Source organism: Acromyrmex echinatior, chromosome 4, assembly GCF_024713525.1.
Source record: "Acromyrmex echinatior isolate Ae372 chromosome 4, ASM2471352v2, whole genome shotgun sequence".
NCBI lineage: Eukaryota > Metazoa > Arthropoda > Insecta > Hymenoptera > Formicidae > Acromyrmex > Acromyrmex echinatior.
In genome coordinates, this window is record NC_141855.1 from 8,045,039 (window position 1) to 8,069,195 (window position 24,157).

At 30.3% G+C, this 24,157-nt stretch overlaps 1 protein-coding gene across 2 annotated transcripts in view; it reads left to right on the forward strand.

Annotated features, from left to right (window-relative positions):
* Positions 1-24,157, forward strand: part of Con (leucine rich repeat protein connectin) — a 137,407-nt gene that overhangs the window by 66,186 nt on the left and 47,064 nt on the right. For both annotated transcript variants that reach the window (XM_011066772.2, XM_011066771.2), the window contains one exon: positions 4,660-4,744. The gene's annotated coding sequence lies outside the window, so the exon portion shown is untranslated. The remainder of the gene's footprint in view (positions 1-4,659; positions 4,745-24,157) is intronic.

Here is a 24,157-nt window from a genome sequence, read left to right on the forward strand (position 1 = left end):
ATCTACTAATCTATTATTAATAATAAATTTTTGAATTAATTTAGAATCAACAATTAAGACAACAATTACAAACAATTAAAAAAAAACTTTATAAAAATTTGTCCAAAAATCTCAAATTATTAAAGAAATGGACAATAAACATCTTTTTTTTTAAATGAAGAATATTGATTAAAAATAAATATTGTTTTCGTTGTATTCTTATTTTTTATTACTAATTTAAAATTTTTTTAGATTATCAACATAACAATTATGTATTTAAATTGGTGCATATTTGGCCATAGAGATTTGCAATTACTTCCTAATTTATTGTATCAGTTCAGCGAATCATAAAATTTGGTTCACCCGTTGATTAAAACATTATGTTTTAATTCTCGCTGAGTAAAATCGCATAACTTTGTTTATTATCATCAATCGAAATTCTATTTTCCATTAATGAAATTGTATTGCAACATTACGAGTTATCGCAACTTGAAACAAAACAAATCTTATTATGCGTCCCCATATATATTATTGCATGATTACGATGCTAATTATGATCATGCGTATTTCATAATTTGAATCTCATATCAAAACAAACCTAGTCGAAATTCATAGTGATCTAATTGGAAAAGATAACGATACATATGTAGCTATTTATTTTTGTTACAATATAAATATATTTCTAAAGTATTATATATGTTAATATTACATATAATACATTATTATATGTCATTATCATTGTAATGATATTTTAATATATAAATATATAATAGTATTATTTAAATGTCGTGAACTTTTTGATAATTATCAATAAATACAGGTTATTACGAATTATTGATTTAACGTATGATAATCTATTGTATATTATAAAACGTTAAAGAGTAAAATACAAAAAATTGCAACGTTTTAATGCAATACAGTATTTAAAATTTTTGCAGAACATTTTAAATTCACATATTCACAAAAAACGAAGAATTTAAAAGTATCGGCTGCACAAGAACTTGGTTTCATAACCAAGTAGATATATGTTCCCCTTTGAAGTAACAAATTACTTTATAAAGTATTTAGCGCGAAAAAGTTTCTCAGAACTCTGTTATGGCAAAAAAAGGATAAGGAAGAGGGAATATAGAAAAAAATCATGATAAAAAATCTATTTTTATTTTTTTCTAAGTTTGTTGAACTTTTATCTGGAGAAAATGTACAATTTTGAGTAAATTTTATAATAATTTTATAATAATAATAAATTATGATAATTGGTTTATTAAGCAAATAATTTAACATAAAAATTTTGTTAAATAATATAATTATCGTGTAGCTATTTATATATAATTAATTCAATAAGTACAACAGTTGCGTAATTGTTGAGTAGTCATTGACTATAGTTGATATACCATTTAACTTTTCGGTGCACTTTATACTATTTTATCACGAATTTACTATACTGAGTATTATGAAAAATATCGCATAAAAATGAGCACATTATAATAAAGTTCTTTTTAAATCGAAACGCTAGACATTGAAGAATATAATTTATATATATCAATAACAAGCAAATATATATATATATATATATATATATATCTTTATTAATAAAAACATTATAATATTTATATAAAGCAAACTAAATCTCGGGTATATCATACTAAGAATGATACCGAAAGTTTAATCTATCAGAATAGATCCGTTTTTGAAAAATTGAGTTCTAATTGTTCATCGAATATAAACTGTTACATAGATTCGAAAGATAAATTATGCAACGCACAAACTTTTATCATTAATTTAATTTCCATGATATATGAAAATACTACCAAATATCGACGATGACGAACGTGACTGTGTTTTTAACACAGCCGTTGGAATTGTCGGGCTTTGCGGCGCGTTAATTACGCGGACATGGCCGCGCGTTGTAGCGAGAATTCCGTTTAATATGTTGTTTAACCTCGGCCGTGTTACCGGCTTGGTTCGGGCGCGTTACTTTTTTTTACAATATTATCCAAGGCAACACGCTGTCTCTAAAGCACATGTATCATCCACAATACTCAAGTCTTTCGGAGGCTATAGAGAAAGTACCGATATACCCATTTTATTTTCCATCTCATGTAAACCATTATCCGACTTTAGAAATAAGAAGTACATTGTGGAAGTAAGGGGTGAGTAGTTGGGGGAAACTCTGCATCTTTACACTGTGAACCCCGCCGCCGGTATCCTTATATAAATCGCGCGAGAACGCGCGGTTTCCTTTCACGCGGATAAAAAAAACCGCAAGAGAATCTCGCCCTTTCCCGCGCAGATTCGTGCGGTGTAGGAGGATGGAGGAAGAGATTCACGGTTCGATGGGCCGAATCATCCACTTTGCGAGTAGCGAACTCTTGGAGGACGCCGGTAATGTTTGAACAGAGTCCGCGAGCTGACGAGCGGAAGTTCGATGCGCCGTCAGCGCGCTCGCGACCCCCGTCTAAAATAAAAACTCGCTTCTTCCTCGTCCTCGCATTCGCCTACATCCCTTCAGCAGCCGACAACTTGAACAAATTATCTGCCCCCGTGCGCTCGCGGCGAAAAGGAATTTTCAAGCGGAATAAGAATCGAGAACTCGTGAGAGCGATATCATCGTCTGATTTGCGATTCCGCAAATGTAATTGTTCGATGGATTCTTCGTGCTTTTCCATGGAAATATTCCGGGAAAAGTTGAGGCTGCCGAGTATGTCGTCGCCGTGAAGAAATGACGGGATATTATGGCCGACATCAATTTTCTCAGGTCCTTTGAGTGACGGAATATTGCGAACTTCGGAGATAAACTTTGAGCGGGATGATGTAAATTTAACGACTAAAATTAAGTACGAGGATGAAATTATTGAGACACGATAAAGCTATTATGGTACAGATTTAATTTTAAAAACACGATTTTAAACGAAGAATATATTATAGATAAACTAAAATTTGAAAGTAAAATATGAAAATACAAAACTAAAGTTTATATTTATAATTAAAATAATTCGAAAGGATATTATATCCTTTCCTAACACTTTTATAATTCTGTAAAACTTGTTACAGAGCATTCAAGATTATTTCAATATATTTGGCAAGTTTGTAAATATTTTATAAGAACGTTATTTTAAGATTAGTTACATTTATTTTTCTAGTTCGAAATCAATTTTATCGATTAATTCGAAACGCAAAGTGTTTCTTCGTTTCTGAAAGTAGCTCTACTCTTTCTTTATTTCTTCGCCAAAGTGAATGGAAACGCCTTCGCAATCTTTTCGATGACGTCTCATGCCTTTGATCTAAGTGCCGGATCTTCGCTGTTTTCTTTACTTCTTCACTTCCTATCTTTACTTTCGAGGTTTCGAGACGCATCAACCGGCACTCGAAATATTAAGGAATTCCTGAATACGAAACTGCGCTATCGACGTGCATTTTATTTAAAGAAGAGAGAGAACATCTTTCAAACATTCACGTTTAAATATAGAGTGATCTAAAAGTACTAAATTAAAAATGTTAAGAAAAAGAAATTAAAAGATTGTAGCTAATTTTGGAGATGATAGAATGAAATACACAGAAAAAGTTCCCGAAATGAATGCTTGCCCAGCTAGCATAACTGATCCATTTAAATCTAAAAAATATTCACACTTTCTTAAATTCTTTATGAATTAACGTAATCTGTTCGAACTCTAAACTTAAAAAGAAATAAAAAGTATATACAAATATATTTATATATTTATATACATATTTTTGTATATATGTTACTTTTAATAAAAATGATAATAAAAATCAAATTATGATTTATTCTTACACAAAATAATTAAGAAATAGAAAAATATTAGAAAAAGAATAACTTTTTTGAAAAAGATTTCACGATTGATAATATAAAAGTGAAAATTTCTTTAGATTTCCTCAAGAATATTTTCAGAATAAACAAAACAGAAATTTAGTAAGTCGAAAATAAAATAGAATTCGTTTTGAACTTTCTGTGCTATCTGGATACATTTAATGTTAAATTGCTAGTTCTTATATAAAAAATGTACGAAAGAAATGTAAAGTATGTAATATAATCGGAAATTTGTTTCTGGGAGTTAACAATTCTCTCTCTTCTTCCTCTCTCACTCCTGATGTTCGATATATAGTGCAGCCATAAGGGCTATACGGAATGTCGTGTAGTTTCCGTTCGGTGTAAATTACGGCCGGCCTGTAACCGGGAAACTCGATGTAATTTCCCGACGGTGACGATTAGACGCGCGAAACATAGAGCGCAAATTCTCCCAGAAGGGGTAGCAACGTGACAAATCCCAAATATTTGGTGGAATATGCGCGATACGAGGACACGACGCGAATACGAAAATGTTCGAAAAACGGATAAATTAATATGTAATGTATCTCTCTCCTCGATCAACAATTTCATGCTAGAGTGACATTTTATTATTGAATATAATATTGTATTATTGAACATGTACATATAGTTACTTTTTAATAAGATATATATTAATACATGAAACAGTAGAGCAAGAAAATTGAAAATCCCAGAAAATCCCAGAAAATTGATGTCGATATGTGTGATTAATAATTAATTGCCCACGTCCTGTTCAACTTATCTCAAGTTTAATTTACCGGTGGATTAATGGCCGAATTAATTACGGAATAGAGGGAAACGCTGTTTTTTCATCCTCGTCCTTCGTTTCCGTACAGATTGGATGCAGTTAACTGATCGGGGCAGCGAGCAGAACGAAATTTCCAGGATATTGAACTACGCGAAGGAAAGTGAAGCTTAACGGTGAGTACAAGAACGTTTGTTTTAAAGTCAAAGCATGAAATAAAAGGAAATACTATTTAGAATGAATCAACAGACGTAGAAGAAAAGAATTTAAAAGAATTAAAAATAAAGAAAGTGTACGACTTTTAATATTTTTTTTTTAGAAGATATTTAAATTATATTATTTATATTATTATATTAGTATTTTACATTATTTAATTATATAAATTTATGTACTATGCATGTATTATATTTTTATGAATATTAATTATAAAATTTTTCATAATTTTTATAATTTATTTCATTATATTATTATTTCTCGTGTTATTTGTATTTTATTTTGCTTTTAAAATTTAAACATCTTTAAAAAATTATTATCTTTAACTTATAAATAATAAAAATAAATAAAAGTAAAATAAATTAATTTTAAAGATTAGAATATTAAAAGATGAAATATATTATTAATAATAAATTATTTTCTTATACGTATATTTTTTAACGTATTTTAAGTAATATTTTATTTTTATAATAACAATATTTTTACTTCATATTTATATCAATTTTATAAAAAAATTTATTGTAAAATTACGTTGGTTATTACACAGATTATCATTGTTATATAGAATGGTTATATAATAGAATATTTAAATAAATCGTTACACAAGTACCTTGCAATGAATTTTATCTTTTGACGCTTTTCAATTTTTATAAAATTTCCAAGAAACAAAAACGCGGACACACGCAAATATAAAATAACGCTTAAATTAAATCAAGTTCGTATTTTCCCGCATGATTCGGTTACCATGCCAAATATATAGACTTCCGTGGGAAATTCCTTCTTGTTCCAGCTAATTGAATCCGAACAAAGACCTATAATTAAAGCCGATGGAATTTAATCATTAGTTATAACTGTGATATAAGGATGAGGTAAAGATTTTTAAATCATAATTATTTTTGTTTTTTTTAATCTAATTAACATGAAAATTATTAAACCTTTTTTACTTAAAATCTATTTTCTTTATTTTTAAGATATTAAATGTTACATTTAAAGCTGTTTAGTATAATTCTAATTAATATTTTAATAGCATTTAATAATAATAACAAATATTAACTTTTAAAACAAAGAAAAAAGCAATGTGAGAAATAGACTGTTAATACTAAAATAGTTAAGATTTACGGAGATTTTATATATATATATACTCACTTGCATGTGCGCAAGCGATACATATTTTACGATACTTAACGTTGTGCCCGCATGCGGATGTCGGATAGTCTTGGTTTTGTTTACACACGACATCTTAAGGCGAGAGATTGGAAGGAGCTGTTTGTCTAACTAACACAACTTCCGTATGATAAGTTGGTAACTATACTTGAACGTATAAACAGCTCGCTAAGTAAAATAATTCCATCGACATGTACTCAGTAGACACTATTGATATGCTTTTTTTTCAAATTCGAAATGTTCAATTAATCTGCTTCATATATCGCATATTATATACAATCTACTAATATAATAGAATGATATAATAGAATGATATAATACTGATATAATAGAATGGATATATCGGATGGAAACATTAAATAAATCAGTTCGAATAAATCCTCAACTATATTAAAATCTGTTTTAAAAAGTGTCTGATCAAATGAATCAAAAAATTAATCTCAGAAATAAAAAACAGTTTTCAATTTTAATAATATTTAGTAATGTATTTTTGCATAGATTCATGTAATTCCTTTTCTTTCTACATAACTTAATTTTTGCAATTATTTTTTACAAATAAAAATATCAAATAATAATTGTAAAATAAATATTTAACATGATATTTAATATTTTGCATAATATATAATGTATTTTATTTTATTTTTATATATTTTATCGTAGAAAATGTCTCGTAAAACTATATTTTATTAGTATATCGTAAAATATTCATTGTGTGATGATTCTAATATTTTTATATATGAAGTGACATGATTAATTTTTCGATTTATGTTAGATAGTTTTTATTCTGGTATTGGGCAAATAATACTCAAAAGATTAGTCTTCTAAATCTTAAAATCTTTTTTCACGAATATATAATGAAATGGAATATTTTCCTCTTATATTGGGCAATTTTTTAATTTATGCATGCTGTACTGCATATCTATTTTATTTAACTGTCCACCTAGACATTGTCGACAGACATCCTTCGATATTCTTTGATGTTGCATTACCGGACAGGATTTAATCAGTCGCAAGTAATTCGGCAAAAGCGCAGAGCAAAAGGTGTCACCGCGAGCAGCGGTTTCGGCGGAAATGAAAGGCTCCCGTGCACTCTCGGTGTATATTGCAATCACGGCGCTTTGTCGTTGCATGTGTCGCGGACATGGGAATGAAGTGGATCAGCCAAGAGTAGTCGATTTAAGAGTCGTCATTAACGCCTGAAGCGTATTACGAGTGTGTTGTTGACAGCGCAAAACTACAATCTCTTGCAATCGTTTATATGGTCCCAACAATATAAACGACATTGTATTAATTACTTGATTTTAAGCGAATTGCTTAAAATTAAAATGACATAATTTTATTATCGAAAAATATTCTTAAAAATAAAATTTTCCTTCATAGGCAGGACATTGTAACACATAATTTATAAGTCTTTAACCTTTTGACTTTCGTGCTAACTTTCTAGACTTATAGTTTGCAAGTGGAGCGAGCGGTTGACCTCAAAACATTTTCTGCATAATAGCGTTTATAATGTTAAAATTATATTAAAATATAATAAATAAATATATTAATAAATAATATATTAATAAATAATATATATTAATAATACAATGTCATTTACTTTTATTTTGTAATGATTTAGAACATCTTTACAATTAACTATAATAACAAAATAAATATCATAGAGATTTGATATTCTATAATATACTCTAGTTGTTGTATAACTTGCTATTTTAGTACAATAACACAATTCCGTAAATAATATAAATGTTATTAAATTAATATTAATTTTTTAAATTTTTTGTAAATAAAAATCAACTCTTTAAAGCAGTAATAATATAATATTCCTAAGAATGGATCACCTCAAGCAAATAAAATATATCTTTTTGAAAATTGTATATGTTATGTATTTATTTGTCACAACAAAAATTTATAATTTAAAAATCAATTAGGAAGACACACAAAATTATCAAAATCTTATAGCATAATTATTCAGAAAAATTTTTTCCAAACGATTCGTTCCGCATGACAGTCAAAAGTTATAATGTAATTTTGTGAATGATTTAGTTTGTTAAATAATATCTCTTTAAAAATAGCTTTTAAAAAATGTTAAAGCATTTCTAAAGATTTCATAAATAAACTGTGGTAACTTAGGTTTGTTCTTTTTAGATATATCTTTAGAAATTATGTCTAGCAAATGTTAAGATGTTTATGCCATCTGCTGCACACGAGGAAAAGAAGTAACATTTCTCCCCTTAGTGCGCTCTCACTACTCTTCACATTTGTGTGATTACGTGACCATGCGTAGAGAGTGAGAATGTGAGTGAAATATGTCACGCAGTCACGCAAATGTGAACAAGTAGGTGAGCAGGATAGAAAGAAAAATGGTAAATAACAGGGAAACAAGAGGGTAAAGAATATGGCGTTTCGTAGGTGCCGAGAATAATGCGAATGCACTAATAAATTGTTGGTCAAGTTTTTGAACGTGTAACAGTTTCGCCGTGGGTATTGTTGGAGGGTGTTGTAACGGCTGGTGCCGTTGTAACGCCGTAATGGCCGCTTTAAATAGTTTAATGAATATGGAAGACAAGGTGCATCGCAGAGTTCCATTCCTGAAGTTACTCGGGCAGCAATAATATTCTCGCGATGCACGAAACACATTGTTCCCTTACCTCTAACACGATTTATGGAACGAAATAATATACTGCATGATTAGTAAACTGAACCACACGTTATGTAAATAAGTAGAGTGCCTAAAATGAATATTTTCTTTATTTACAAATTTTTTAACCTATTTAAAGTTATCTTTTTTCGAGAAAAAAGCTAAGCTTTAGGAGAGAAAATAAATGATAGGATTATATTCTTTAGTTCGTCTGAGAAAGGGATTTTATTTTAATGGGATTTTAGAACGTTTAAATAACGTTTTCATATAATTAATTGCGTTTGAATGCTTGTGTGTTTATTATGTTGTTCATTAATTAAATTTATTATTTTATTTCTTGACAATACGTATTTAATTGAAATAAAATATTATCTTTTTTCATTAGCAATTATTACTCTTTATGATAATAGATTTAAATACAGCATAATTATTTCACTATACATGATATGGCTATATATGATACCATGTTCTGTTTTACGTTCCCGTTATACGAGGAAAGTACTGAACCAGTGCTCGAATATTAATAGTTCGCCGGTAGATAATAGCAGAAAAATGATAGTCGACTATTAACTTTCAGTGCACTCGCGTGCAGCCACTAATGATCATGACAGTGGTTACAATAGAGACGAGGAATAAAGATCGACTTCGACGATCGTTCAACGTCACTCGCACTTTGCAAATAATTGTCCGTCATTTAATTTGCATAGTATCGCGCTGGTAACAGTTTTCTCTAACGCATTGCCTCATTGTGCATGAAAAATTATTTTATTTAAAAAAAATGTGTACAATTTAAAAAATTAGTAATATTTCTTACCAAGGAGAAAACATTCATTTTATAGTCCTACATTAATTTAACCAGTCCAATACCCGGTCCTCATTGTTTCGAAATCAGGCAGCGGCAGCAAACCGTTTGTTGTACAGTTTACACAAGGGAGTAACGTAAGATCTATGCGCGACGAATCGATTTCTCGAGGATAAACGCCCGGGCGGGCAAATAATCGGGCGCGTTCGAGGTGTCGTTATAAGGGGACAGCCAGATGTTATCGCTCGGCGAGATGGTGGTCCGGGACGCTAGGACAATAGATATCCAGCCCGGCCAGGATTCGGCCGTTTGGATGCACTCCAGATTGTAAGCTAGAACAACAAGCAAAATCCCGTCTACGTCGTTGATTCGCAAGAACAGACCAACCCGCAGCGAGTCTTGTTATCAACGCTGACAAAATATATTTGCGAGTAACGCAAATAACAATTTCAAATATACAAGTATATATATATAAGCTTATTTCAAGAAATTGCCTTTCGTTGCATATGCGACGTCATATTCTAAAAGTACTACTTTTACGAAACTCATGTAATATAAACATTTTGTGTGACAATCAAGTTAGATATCATGATGCGTATACCTACAAAGTGTATTTGAAATATCATGTAATATTTAAGATTTTTCAAATAACAGGAAAATTATATAAACGTAAAAATCGTTGAGAAATTTGTAGATTGTTTTATAACTTTAAAAGTGCAAATACGACTTATAGAAAGAAAAATGGATAAATAAAACGAGAAAAGTGAATATATGTATATAATTTAACATTTAAGATAAGGAATTTAGAAAGAACATTTTCTTAGTATATCAAGAATACAACAATAATTTTTTAGTTATGAGTGATATAGAAATAAAACTTTTTGGAAAGAGTATATTGTGTAAACTAAAAAAAATTGAACAGAATACAAAGCTACACTTTTCAATAAATTTGAAATAAAAATTTTAAATAAATTTATTTTAATATAATTTGTAATTATATAAATATAGGAAATTAAGATAAATGATGACTTGTTATCGCTAAGAAAAAAGTTATTTCAAATTGATTAAAAAATATATCGTTAAAAAGTAGTAAGTGATCAAATATGCAGAATTATTTATTTTAATTTTTTGAAAATACTATTTGAAAATCCGTAATGTAAAATATTGTTTTATGCATAGCTATCTCTAACAGCAACCCATTATGGAAAATAATCTCCTGAGAAGTGAGAAATTTGTTCATACTCCAAGAAACTATCCGCGTTATTTCGTCATGAGATTAATTATCGACGTCGCATAAATATCCGACGGAATCGATCGACGCATTTGCGAAAAGCCATCGCACTCTACCTACCCCTTGGTTGAAATATTTGCCGATGCATACCGAGCATGATTTAAAAGGGCAATTTCGCGATAGTAACCGCAATTAATAACGGCGCCGGTCGTTATATACTTCTTCCGGCGCGGCGATCGATTGACAATGGATTATTATCGATCGATATCTTTAGCCCATTGTTGTAGCTACCGGTTATTTCGTCGAGAAGTTCGTCCCGATTGATCAGCAGAATCGGATTGGATGTACGTTGTTCCGGTGATTGCACCAGGGATGCAAATTGTAGCATCGTAGTCATTGCCGCTGTGTCGCGCGAATTCGATTATGAAAGCAAACGCGCTACGTTCGATGGACGCTGTTGTTGCGTATAAATTTTGCAATTCATCGGCATACTTCGCAAATAGACACGAAAATATTTGCATAATTTGTAAAAAATCATTAAGAAATTTGCAGCATTTATAGAAAAATCATTCGATTGCAGTATTTTGAAAATTTTTTGAATAGAAATCCATCTAACTTTTACCTAATTAGAGAGATTTATTTGTTTTTGAAGAATCGGAGCTAATTATTTAATTGTTTGTATAAAAGAAATTATTTAAAAATCTATTCCACAGTAGATCTTAATCGTGTAACTGTCAGAGGAGAGAATTTTCATAAGTGTCAAATGTGAATCTCCTTGGTTCCATTTCTGAGAGTGCATCATTCAATTATTTTAAACTGTTAAACGCTGAAAATGGTTCAAAACTAAGGATCGAAACGTTTGAGTGGAAAAAAATTATGCAAAAATAGAGAATATAATTTAAAGATTATACGCTACAAAACAATCATAATATATTAGCTGTTATTAGTCCATTTCAAAATTATTAGATCATTTTTTTATTTAAAAAAAAATATATTAATTTTACATTTCAAGTTTGTAAAAAATTTCGTAAAAGTTGCAAATATAGAAAGAAAGTCTGTGATGAGCCAACGGAGTTAACGATGTGTAAATTATTGTGTACATTTATTATACATATATATTTGCCAAGAATTATATACAAAGTCTAAGTACACACAAATCACATATGTTTCACAAATAAGTTTGAGTCTTCTTCGGTGTTTATTGATAATATGTAATCAAGTTTAGTATAAAATCTTTAATCCGTTACAGTTGCAAATATCAATTAAGTAATTAAAGTAATTAAAGCCATCGTACTAAAATAATTGAAGTTTTCTTATAAAATTCACAATATATACTATTGATAAATATAACACAATAATTCTCGCATCGTTAACTCAGCGTTGGTTCATACAGACTTTCCTTTTACCTTTTACTTTATAATTCTCAGAACTTTATTTGCTATTAGAGTAAAAAAAATACATTAATTAATCAAAGTATATAAAGAAAAATTATTTTGTTTTAAAAATACAATTTTAAAATCTTTTGAAGCGAATAGTTCTGTACTTTTGCAAGACTAGTACAAAGTAGGAAAACTATGAGAAAACGACAAAACATGTAAAAAAGAGGGACAGCCATATTCAGGACTATCCTACCAGTACACCCGCGAATTCTCTCTCTTTCTTTTTTTTTTTCTTCTTCTTTCCGTGGTCGAAACGGTAATTTTGTATGGAAGAACGTCAAGAATTTTAGCTCGGTGGGTCGGGAACTGAATCTCCTCCAACTTTACGTCCAGCATGGCAAGGAAAAGCTCGCTCCGCTAACAAAGCAAACTTTTCTCAAGAGCGGCGAAGAAAATGCCACGGCGTGCATTTCGTATGCGAATTCTGTCGGCTTGAAAGATGCGTCACGAGAGTGCATTCTCGAGTCTTTGCTATTTTTTGATCGGAGTCGTATGAGTAACAAGTCAGCTGGAACGCGTCGATTATGTGAGATGAGCAGACACTCACGTATGCGGTGCGGAATTCATTAATAAGAGACGTGACGACGCGATCCAGAATTGGCGGACGCTGACGTGAGCACATATTATTGGATCATATAAAATATTAAATATTTATCTAAATTGCTGTAAATGACTTACTATAATTATCCTTACTAAAGCTAAATTATGTTTTAATAATCAGCACATAATTTTCTTAAATTTGTGGAATTATCATAATAATATTATAAGAATTATAAAAATCTGAAAATTTTGATTGTAAAGCTGCACGATTTCTCCATTAATTAAGTGACTCTACGTGGCGAATCTATGTAACGACGATTTGCGCACATTTGCTCTCGAAATTCCATTGTTGCGGAAGTGAATCCACACGGAAAGTCAACGCAAAGGAGAGATGTCGGTCTCGTGTCACAGGCCATCTACCTGTCGTTCACACATGAGAACCGGCGTATCGTTGACACCTGTTCGAGCGGATAAATCACACGTACGTCGTTGGTGGCGTAACATGCGCCCGGTTATGTCTGGCGTCTCTTTTACAAGCTGAGAGTGAGGTCGAGGGTGAGAGACGGTTTTGAATGGAGCCGCCACAAGCACGGCGATACCCACCTGTTTCATCGGTCGGCGAACTTCGCGAACTCCACTCGTACAACTCGTATTCCCGCGTAATAAATGTGATAAATAAGCATCGTGTTTCAAGATGTTCCTACTATGCGTCGTTCAATTTCTGTAATTTGTTGCAAAAGTATATTACAGGTCAAAAGTAAATGAACTAGTATCCTTTCATTCGTAATCCTTTTTACATTTGATTTTTTTATTTTTACATTTTTTTTACGTTAAGGTTAAAGTAATTTAATATATATTAAAAATTAAATATTTTAATACATTCAAAAAGGCGATAATTTTTTTATGCTATAGTTAATATTAAAGAAAATATAATTAAAGATATAGGTAATCAATAAAAATAACTTGAAAAAATAGAAAACTAATAATGCATTTATGTTATTTTAAATAATATCATTGATCGTCTCAGTATATGATTATAACGTTGAACTAAAATAACTACTTATAAAAAAAATTATTTTATTAAAAAAAAAATATTTCAAAATAATTTAACTTACTATAAAAGTCATGTGTAAAATATCAAACAGTTTTATTTTTTTAACTAAATTTTGTAGTTTTATAAATATTTAAATAACTATTGACGAGACCAACTCGCTGGTATATGGCATAAACTGTAAAAAGTTGTTAAAAAGATTATATTATTAATTTTCCATTTTTAAAGTTAGTTTTATAAAAATCTCGTATAAATGTATTTATTCTACATTTTCGAGTTTTTTGCGTGGAACTCACTTCTTTTCGATTGTACTACAATTTTCATTGATTATATATTTGTCTTTATATTATACATGTGTACATATACATATATGTATTATATTCATAGTGGCAACGAATTTTAAACTATTGTCTTTATTGCTTGAGAATTCATTTTTATTCAACAATATAAAGATATAATAAAAATCTTTAAATTGGCATTATTCTTGCTTTCAATGTTGGAACTTTGGAAGATAAGTTAATATTCTTCTTAAACGATGTAGAAAGAGCTAAAATATTTATTTCAATTTTTCTGACATTAAACGTATATTTAGATTTCTACATTGTTTCAGAGTGTTTGGTTTTCAGAGTATCTATAGCTCAGAGAAAATATTTAACTTTCGGTGAATCCAACGAATTTGTATTCCGCGTATAAATCCGTCCAACGAAGCGTAAAATTCGTGTCCGATTTTGGAGTTATGCTACGAGTCGCGCACCCTACGCGTAATCTAATATTTATACAATTAAGCCGATGGCGGTGGGCGAATGCCAGGGTGAAGGGGCGACTAACGAAACCTCGTTAGGCCGATCGGAGCGTGAAACCGTCGGCGGCGGTTTCAACCCTTCAAAATGGCCCTTTCCCTGAAAGATGGCCGAACCTAGCTAATTTTTACGAAAATTACACGAGAGGCAATCTGCCATGCTATAGGCATGTCAAGACGCCATTTTGTGTCAGGACCGCCTCCATGACATCATCACTTCTCCATGTTGACTTTGATCTCGTTTTACAATAACGCTCGCGTATTTAGAAAAAGCTTCGCATAATAAAACAGTAAATTATAATTATCTTTAAGAGCCACAGGATATCCAAATAATTTATTCTACAAATATTAACATAAAAATATGTTTTGACCACTGATTCTCTTCAGTGCATAATTAAGCGAATACGCAAATTAATATCGATAATATATGAACATAATCAATTTTTTAAATTAGTCTTACAAAATTCAAGTTGAATTATTCAAGTTGAAATTATTTTAGTAGCGAATGTTGAACTGAATCTCAGTGTGTGTTGTTATTGCTTCATATAGTTCGTCTATTTTCATCAATGCATTGATGCACAAATTGTCGAATTTATTAAACAATTAAAGAGAATTTTGTCACAATCATCTTACATGAAAGTGTTACGTATAACATATTAGAAGTGTTGACACGCGCTATGGATCTAATGAGAGTAGTCATGCAAAATATCAATCAAACATACAAAGACGGATGGAGAAAAGAGAGAATATCTTCGGATAGTAATAAATAATTTTCCTGAGATTGTTAATAAATAAATATGAACTAAATATGTAAAAAGCAAGAAATATAATATATATTAATATATATATAATATATATATATATATATATATATATATATATATCTTGTTTCATCAGTCTAATGGATTTTGCAAGTACGAATTTCTCGATTAAGTTCTCCACTTCAGCGACATAATTTGCACGTGAAAGAGTGTCATATTACAGAAATTCAATTTATTTTAACTTAAAATTATTTCTTCTAAATCGTATACTTCGATTACTTTGTGACTCCTGTTTGTCGACGCTTATAGTTTTCCTCGCTTAGAGCTGACTTAATAATTTGTCGGGGCATCTCGACTGAAGAAAGGGCACCAGAGTCGGCTACTGGTTCGGGGTTGCGTATCTTTCGCAAAGATCTCGTCCCCAAGAGCATGCGGGCCACTTTGTTTCGGCAATGAGAACATCAAAGGACCCTACCACCGTTTCTCCCTTCTCTCTCTCTCTCTCTCTCTCTCTTTCTCGCTCGCGTGCGTGCGCAAAAAGGAGAAAAGAGAGGGAGAAAGAGGCATAAAGTAAAGAGAGTTCATATAATTTGCTTTTCACTTCGACGGATTTCAATACTATCGGAAATCTAGGAATCCATCCATTCCTCTTCCCTCTACCCTTTTCGCTTCCTCTCGCTTGGCAGTAATCGTGCACGTCTCTTCTACAAAGGCACGAAATTAGTTTCGGACGAGATTCGATTTTCTCCGACGGCTGGCATACGGGATCGAAAAGAGGCCGTTTAGCAGGATACACGATGTGACATCTGCGAAAAGCGAAAGCGATGAAGAGATGTACCACCGGAATGATCAGAATTGACATTATATAAGGAAAAACATCGATTTTTATTCTATAAGGAAGTGATTTATGTTAGTGTAAAATTTATAGAAAATATGTATAAATCATGCCGATATCAACAAACATTGATGATGAAAAAGATATCTAAAGGTAAATAGGAACCGTTTAAATAAAGCTCCTTTGTTTTAAAAAACACAATTAAATATTATTGTTAGGAATGAAATAAAATGGTTTGAATTATTTCCATATTATTACAATTTTTCATTCGAATTATACAGCATTTAATTTTAATACTTTTACATTTCACGATAAACTCAGGTTTAGACTTTTTTAGATTTTATTTTGTATTCACATGGTATGTATATGGATTTATTAAAATATAATTGCGTGTGAAATTGCATTTTCTATTTTATTGACAATAATTTAATACAAGATAAATTTTGCTGTTTGTAATTTATTATTCTAATTGATCTGTGTAATTTATAACAGGTAATGATTTTGTACGTATACATGAATGAAAGAAAACTAGGTTTTTTTTAAAACAATACATTTTAAAATATTTTCTATTGAAGCTCTTTTAATTAAACTATACGATAATAATAATAATAAATTGTAATAATAAATTTTATACGTTTAAATATATTCAGATCAATTATTCGAGCAATTCGTTCTGTTCTCTTATGTACTTTAAATGGAATATCTAGGTAATTTTTTTTCTAAGAAAAAACCTATACATTGTGATTCATTCGCGAGAAAAGAATTCCTGATAAACCACTGCGTTATCGTGCTGCCTTTGCTTGGAATATTGTGCTCAACTATAATAGCCGATGACGTTGCATGCACTCTACGAAGTTCTCCGCTTTCGCAAGCGGCTTTCTTACAGAATAAAGATCGACGTTGTTTCTCCTTAATGTCAATTCGCATAACTTCCGTGTATTGTATCTCGTAGCGTCGATGTTCATCGTCTTCGCTTTTCGTAAACGTCACATCGTATATAACGTAAACTAACATGTACAAAGTGAAACGTAATACAATCGATAGGGGATGATGCCTCTTAAAAAAATAAACAAGAATAAAGTATTAACTTTGAAACTATGTTTCAGAGACAAATTATTTGAAAATTAATATTTATGTTTAATCTATTTACATGTTTACATACACGATTGGCAATAGCTGTTAAAATATGTTTAAAAATTTAATATTTTATTTGACAAATAAAATTATTCTTGATTTTTTATTTATTACTTCCTCAGTAACTAATATTTTTATTTATTAAAAATGAAATGTGTGCTGTGTATTCATAAATAACCATTTTTAAGACAAATTTGACGTATAACGTAAGATTAATTGTTTTAAAAAAAATGTAAATAATTATTAACTTTCTATTTGTTCAAATTTTTTTTCAAATGACATATTTAAACAAATATTTTTCCATACTTTTATTTATTTTTTATAGCCGATCATTATTTTGTCGGTCATACACATTTAAACTAAACGTCATGTATAAATTTATACATAAATTATTAGCACAAATAATGAATTAAAATAAAGTTGAATTTTTTAAAAATAAATTCTTCATTTATTGTATTAATTTATTGTATTAATTTAATTATGTATTGCTTTTTAAAATTAAAAATAATTTAATACGTATATATATATATATATATGTATGTGAATAAGTTAAAAATATACAGAAATTATAAATAAAAAAACATTAATTATTAGGTAAGTTTGTATTTGATTTGCGTATTTTAATTAAAGTTGCTGCTCACGGCAATAAATAGTAATGTCTGTATCTTATTTAAATTAACTCATTTTATTTAACTGATTTCCTTAACTATGCATGACACTTCAATGTCGCAAGAAAATCTTACAAAATTAAGAGCTTAATTTCTTGAAAGACATTCCGATTCCTTCTTCAAGAAGGCAAGCTTCGCAGCTTAGTTGCCATTTTCCACTGCGCTTATTTTCCTATAGTCAGTCAGAGAGAGGATGTAAAGAGGGCCCGATTCCCAGCGTCACAGTCGCTCCACTGTCGCGGAAGAATCATGGACGCGCAAGTTTACGAGGTTGGCATGCAAACTCGTCCCGTTGCCGTCGCGAGAAAGAGAAACGAATCGCCTTTTTATTCCGTCGACAAAATCGATACTACTCGACGGGGCCCGCCCGTGTGCTGACGTGAAAAAGGGCGCCATAGCCCCCTTGGATGGATGGCTGGAACGACGGATGGACGGGCATAGCAAACACCGTACGATGGGATTTTCAAGGATTCCTTCCTTTCCTCCTCCCAAATACGGTCGACAGCCGATGCTGAACTTAATATTGATTCGCGTTACGCGCTTGCAATAGAACAGTTATTCAATATATTCGTTCCTGCAACAAAGTCAACATAACATTTCTAAGATAATCAGTTACATTGATACCAAAGAATTTGCTATTCTTAAGTAAAGTTGAAAATATAATTGAAGAACTTGTTCAGATTTCTTAAGAATGCCAATTATTTGAAATATAACAGAAATAATTGTGTATTAATATATAAATATTAACATATAAATTATTGTTCAAGACTTAATAAATATATATTTATTATAATTATAGTGACCATGTTTTGTTAAAGAAAATAAAGGACAAATTTGAAAAGGTTAAGGCTTTGTGTTCCTATATCAAACCAGTTTTCAAACTAGTTTGTGTCTGTGAGAGAGAGATCTGTGCATTATAAAATTTTATTAATATATAATTAAATTGAGATAATGCGCAGTTTTCTGATAGTTTGAAACTGTATTGGAACAACCTTTGATCTGAAATAATAAAAGGTTCGAAATAATAAAAAATAAAAACGATTGTAGTTTGAATAAATTTAATTTTAAAAGTTAAGACATATAAAAAATTAACAAAAACAAATTGTATTTATATACATGAAACTGTAAAATATTTTCCGTAAAAATTTGCTCATTAATATAATATTAAACATTAGAACGCTAGTTAGAAAAGAAGGGGAAAAGAATTTCCCGTAATATCAAATAAATGACAATATTAGAAAATTAAGGACTGTCCTTTACAATAAAGGACGTATGGTCATCGTAATTATAATATATGAATATTAATATATAAATTATTTTTCTAGATTTAATATATTATAAATATACCTAGATAAATATATATTTATTATAATCTAAATATTGTATATAATAAAAACGTGCTATAACATTTTTGTTTTAATATAATACTGTAGTATTCGAAATTAAAAATATTTTAAATTTTAACATTTAAGTCAAAGTATAATAGCATGTATTACAGAATGTATTTTCCTTAACATGTAGCCGTTTACTCGTTGGTAAATCGTAAAAATGAGCCGGTCGTAAACGAAGACTTCGAAGAGTCACGTTGAATGCGAAATACAACGATGTCCATTATAATTTGAACTTCAGATGCACGTAATAATAAATTGAGACATGTTACGGATTTTGTATGGACCAAGAACATCTATGAAAAATGATTTTTATGAGCGCATTACGCGTGAGACATGTAATTATAAGATATTAAATTCATATAAGAATGTTCTAATAGAGCGCTGATATAATTTCTACATAATTAAATACAGTGGATAAAAGAATACATAAATATATGATTTTTTCCACTTTTGCTGAAAATATTTTCAATTGATACTTATTACTTATTACTTGATAGACATTATCGGCAGCTTACAGCTGAATGCTCTTTAAAAATTAACGCAGCGAACTTCCTATGACTTACTTCTGCTTGAAACTTATCGAGTATTGTAGATTTCATGGAAAGAACATTTATACATATATCAGAACATTTATATACAACAATATTTTTAATGTATTAAGTTTAAATATTATATGATGATGAAATGAATTATACTGTTAATTACATATCTAAAGTAATTAAATAGTTTTAAATAAATTCTTATACATTCTTGTTACTTTTAAAGTTTATTTTAATTTATAATTACAATTATTTAATTTTAAAATTGTTTGTAATTTACAATTAATTATAAATATATAGATTCTTCTCTGAAAATAATGTATTTATAGCATTTCTTTGAATAAATTTTTTAATAAAAATTGTTCACTAAGAGTGTTAGAATATATAAAATAGAAAAAATAGAAAAAGAGATAAAGTTTTTTCCACTTTAATCTAATAAAAAGAAAGTTGATTATGGTGACATCAACGTTGATATAAAAAATATAGAAGTATCTCTAGTTAACTCTTCTTACACATAATTTTAATTATGTGTATTTTATATATATATATATATATATATATACACACACACACACACATACACACACACACATATATATTAATTTTTATTAATTAAGTACAATGTTAAAACATATAAATACTATAATATGTTTACATTAATTAAATATTGTAATTTTAATGAATATATAAAATTATAAAATTATATATATAAAATTTGTTAAATAATGCTTGATCAATTATAACTTTAATTATGATATTGGAAATTGTTAAAATTAATAACGTATTTTTCTCGATAATATTTGTTAACTCGCTTTGTTCCAAAACCGAAATTGAGTTTAAGACAAGGTTTGAAGTTGTATGTGAAACTTGGATTCCCCGCGAGAGTATCCCGCGATACACACGCATGAAATCACATATTGGAAGTAGATCTCGAAACCCGCACTTCTCATATTCCTTCTGGGATTATGCAGTGGGTGATCGATAAGTCCCTTTGCTAGCGTGCATTAATATTCGATGAGTTGGACGTCTGACGATTTCTTGGCGATTTTATAATCTACGTGAAGAAGATGAACGAAATTCTCGTTGGTCGATTTCGGACGTCATCGACCTCGAAATGGTCGGATACGTTGCTCGTGCAAATAAAATATCCGCGAAAAAACATCTTAACTCGCAGATACCCGGTCGGAAAAGACACGATCGTTGGATGCAGGAAATTGAGGATTTCACATATAGATGTATTTCGTGAGATATATCCCCTTGAGATTTTTTATTCTTTAAAAATTGAGTAAAATTTGGAAAAGAGTTGGATGCAGTAAATTTTATTTTTAATATTCTCTTTATATAAATTTTATTTTAAATTAGTTATACTAATAAAAGATGAGACGCAATTTTAACGTTAATTTCCGAATTTAAATTTTAAATTATATATTTTTATGAGTAAATTAAATAATTTCTAAATAAAGAAATCCCGCATGTTCGCACATAATCAAATAAAATGTTACATGTTTATTTTTATAGTTAGTACACATTTCACTCTGTATGACACGGCTTGGCTGACATAGTACATGCAAGTATATGCAAGTACCTTCTTCAAGAAGTATAAAATAGCAGTAAATCTTGTCGAGAGGAAAATAACACTCTGTCCACACATAGACGGTCATTCGGTCGTCCGGGAAGAAAGACTGTGCTTTCCGAAAGTGGGTGCTTTATTCTGAGTGAAATTATACCGTGGCAGAAGTACAGTTATTGCATCACGACATGTGAATCGATGTTGGCCGTTCATGATTCCGCAGTGTAAAATATTGCCGAGAAATTGAAGGTAAGGCACAACAGATTATCGTGACCGCGAGATATCGAGCTACGTGCTAGCGTGTCCCACGATAACATATGAAAGATGTGTCATCTCCCTTGGGCGAAAGTAAGAGGGGGTCGAATTCGTCTCGAAAATAATGCTGACGCAAGTTTCCAATCCTTTGCAATGCGCCAGTTATTGTTTTATAGGATAGAACGAGGCACTGGCTGGTCAATCTCTCGACTGACGGAAATGGCGCGGCAACGATACCGTTATCTATAGTATTTCAGGTAATCCCCCAATCGATTAGAAATAAAGTACATTGGATTATTTAAGGTTGAGGATACTATTGCGATACTCGTAAAGACATAGTGTAACTTTACGATAGTTTGCGGAATAAATTGAACGGTATATACATAAATCAGTTATTTAATCAATACTATAAATTTGAAAGACAATAAGATAAATATGGGCCAATTAAACGATTACAGCTTACATTTATTATTTTCTTGCCGTTTTGATAATTGTGCTTTATATAGATAATAATGCAATCACGTATGATTTAATTTAAAAACTAATTATTATTAATTTAACAGATAAACTAATCTTTTTATGTACTATTAAAAGTTGGTTATCTTAAATTTTTATATTATTATTAAGAATCAATATGATTTTCTTAAGTTAGAAATGTAATAAAAATTTAAAGTATCAGTCAATCAAAGACAATTTTAAATATTTAAGAAGTAAAGAGAGAAAATTTAAAATAAATCGGTTAGTCAAAGATGACTTTATTTCAGTTTTACATTAATTTGCATTAAAAAATGTTTAATTTCTTAATACTTCATATATGACAAAGAAGAAAATTTATATACGACAAAGATTATCAACCATAAATAGCTACAGAAATAAGCAATTTAAAGAATGGATCTTTTAATTTAATAATTCTAATTAAATTCTACATTTTGTTAACACTTGCAAACGAATTGATGGGTTTATCCCACACAACGATAAACATAGATGACTAGAGTGACACACGCTCGCTGATGCCATCGTTGTTGACTGGCACGAAATAGGGACGGCAAGAGTGGTTGTGCAAGCGGTGATTAAAGTTATCGACCATAATGAGGAGCGGGAACTCTCGAGTTAACGACTACTGGGCTAGGCTAGTCGCGTTTACATTGTCGGTAGCGGATACTGCGAGAGATATAATGCGAATATACGTTAGCTACGGCAATTTTTTAAAAAATCTGCAGAAGCTAAGAATATCGCAGGTCGTTTATTATCTGAAAATTGTTGATACAAAACCGGCATTTCATATCCAACGGTCTAATAGAAGACGGAAAAAAAAGAAGATGGAAAAATCTCAAACAACCATAAAGGGATAAGAAGACTACGAAGAATTTCAGGAAACCTTCAAGCTAAGCTCCAACCAGATCATCGATCTTCCAGCGTTCCATTTTTCTTCGCTCATTTGACTGATCGATGATGCACCCCAGGTTTTCATAGCTATTGAATCGATGAATTTCATAGCTGTCGAAGCACCTTCTTCGCTTCCGGCAACACGTGCTGCATTCGCTTTTTACACGTACGTGGATCTTGTTTCGTAGATTAATGGTCTTAGCGTTCTCAATTTATCAAAATATACGTAATTATATTGGATTATCTTAGTATTAGTAATACTATATCTACAATAATACTATATCTACAGAAAATTATTTTTATTTTACGTGAAAGTAATTTTGCATGAAGAAATAAATAAAAGAAATAGAATAAAATTTTATCACAATATTTTATTCTGAAGAAAAATAAAATTTTATTCTATTTCTATTACAAATACGATAAAATAGGAGGAATACATGAAAAGATTATTTTATTTGCGTATTTCTTAGATTTTAAAAAATTTAAACTTTAAAAAATTTATCATTTATTCGCGTGCATGTAGGTCTAGATATCATTATACTCGTCGTAGCCAAGAATAGCAGTCATGCTTGTTCAGTTTGTACACACACATACGGTAGCTTTCGCAGGAGGGTGCGACAATGAGGTCGACGTCATTACGGAAATATTTATTTCTCTTCACCGCGTTTTCCTCTCTTCAGGTACTCTAACCAACCGTTTCTTCGTTGCAAAGGTCTCTTCGACAGCGATACGGCCTCGCGAATGGGGCGCTCTAAGCTGCAAAGATCACCCCCTCATGAATATTCACCTGTGGCGGCCGAATTAGTCGCCCTTTCCCTTTCCCTCCTACCACCCGTCTCGTTTGCGGTAACGCGAAACGTGCTATGAGCACCCTGACGCCGACATTTACGGAAGACTCTACAACAATGATTATCATTGCAGCTGCGATTTCGATGGAACATTATATCATATGTCCGCGGAATCACTGTCTGTTGCAGATTCTATATGATTAATATATATAGTCGAACCTAAGTATTCCTAATATTTGAAACATAGCAGTTTTCGCCCTTTTTTTCTTTTTTCTTTTCTCTTTTTACAATTTTTTGTTGTAGAATATATCACGTTTTAATAATAATTTGTTTATTCCTAATATCTTTCCTCAATTTTTACACGATTTTATTAAAGTTTTTA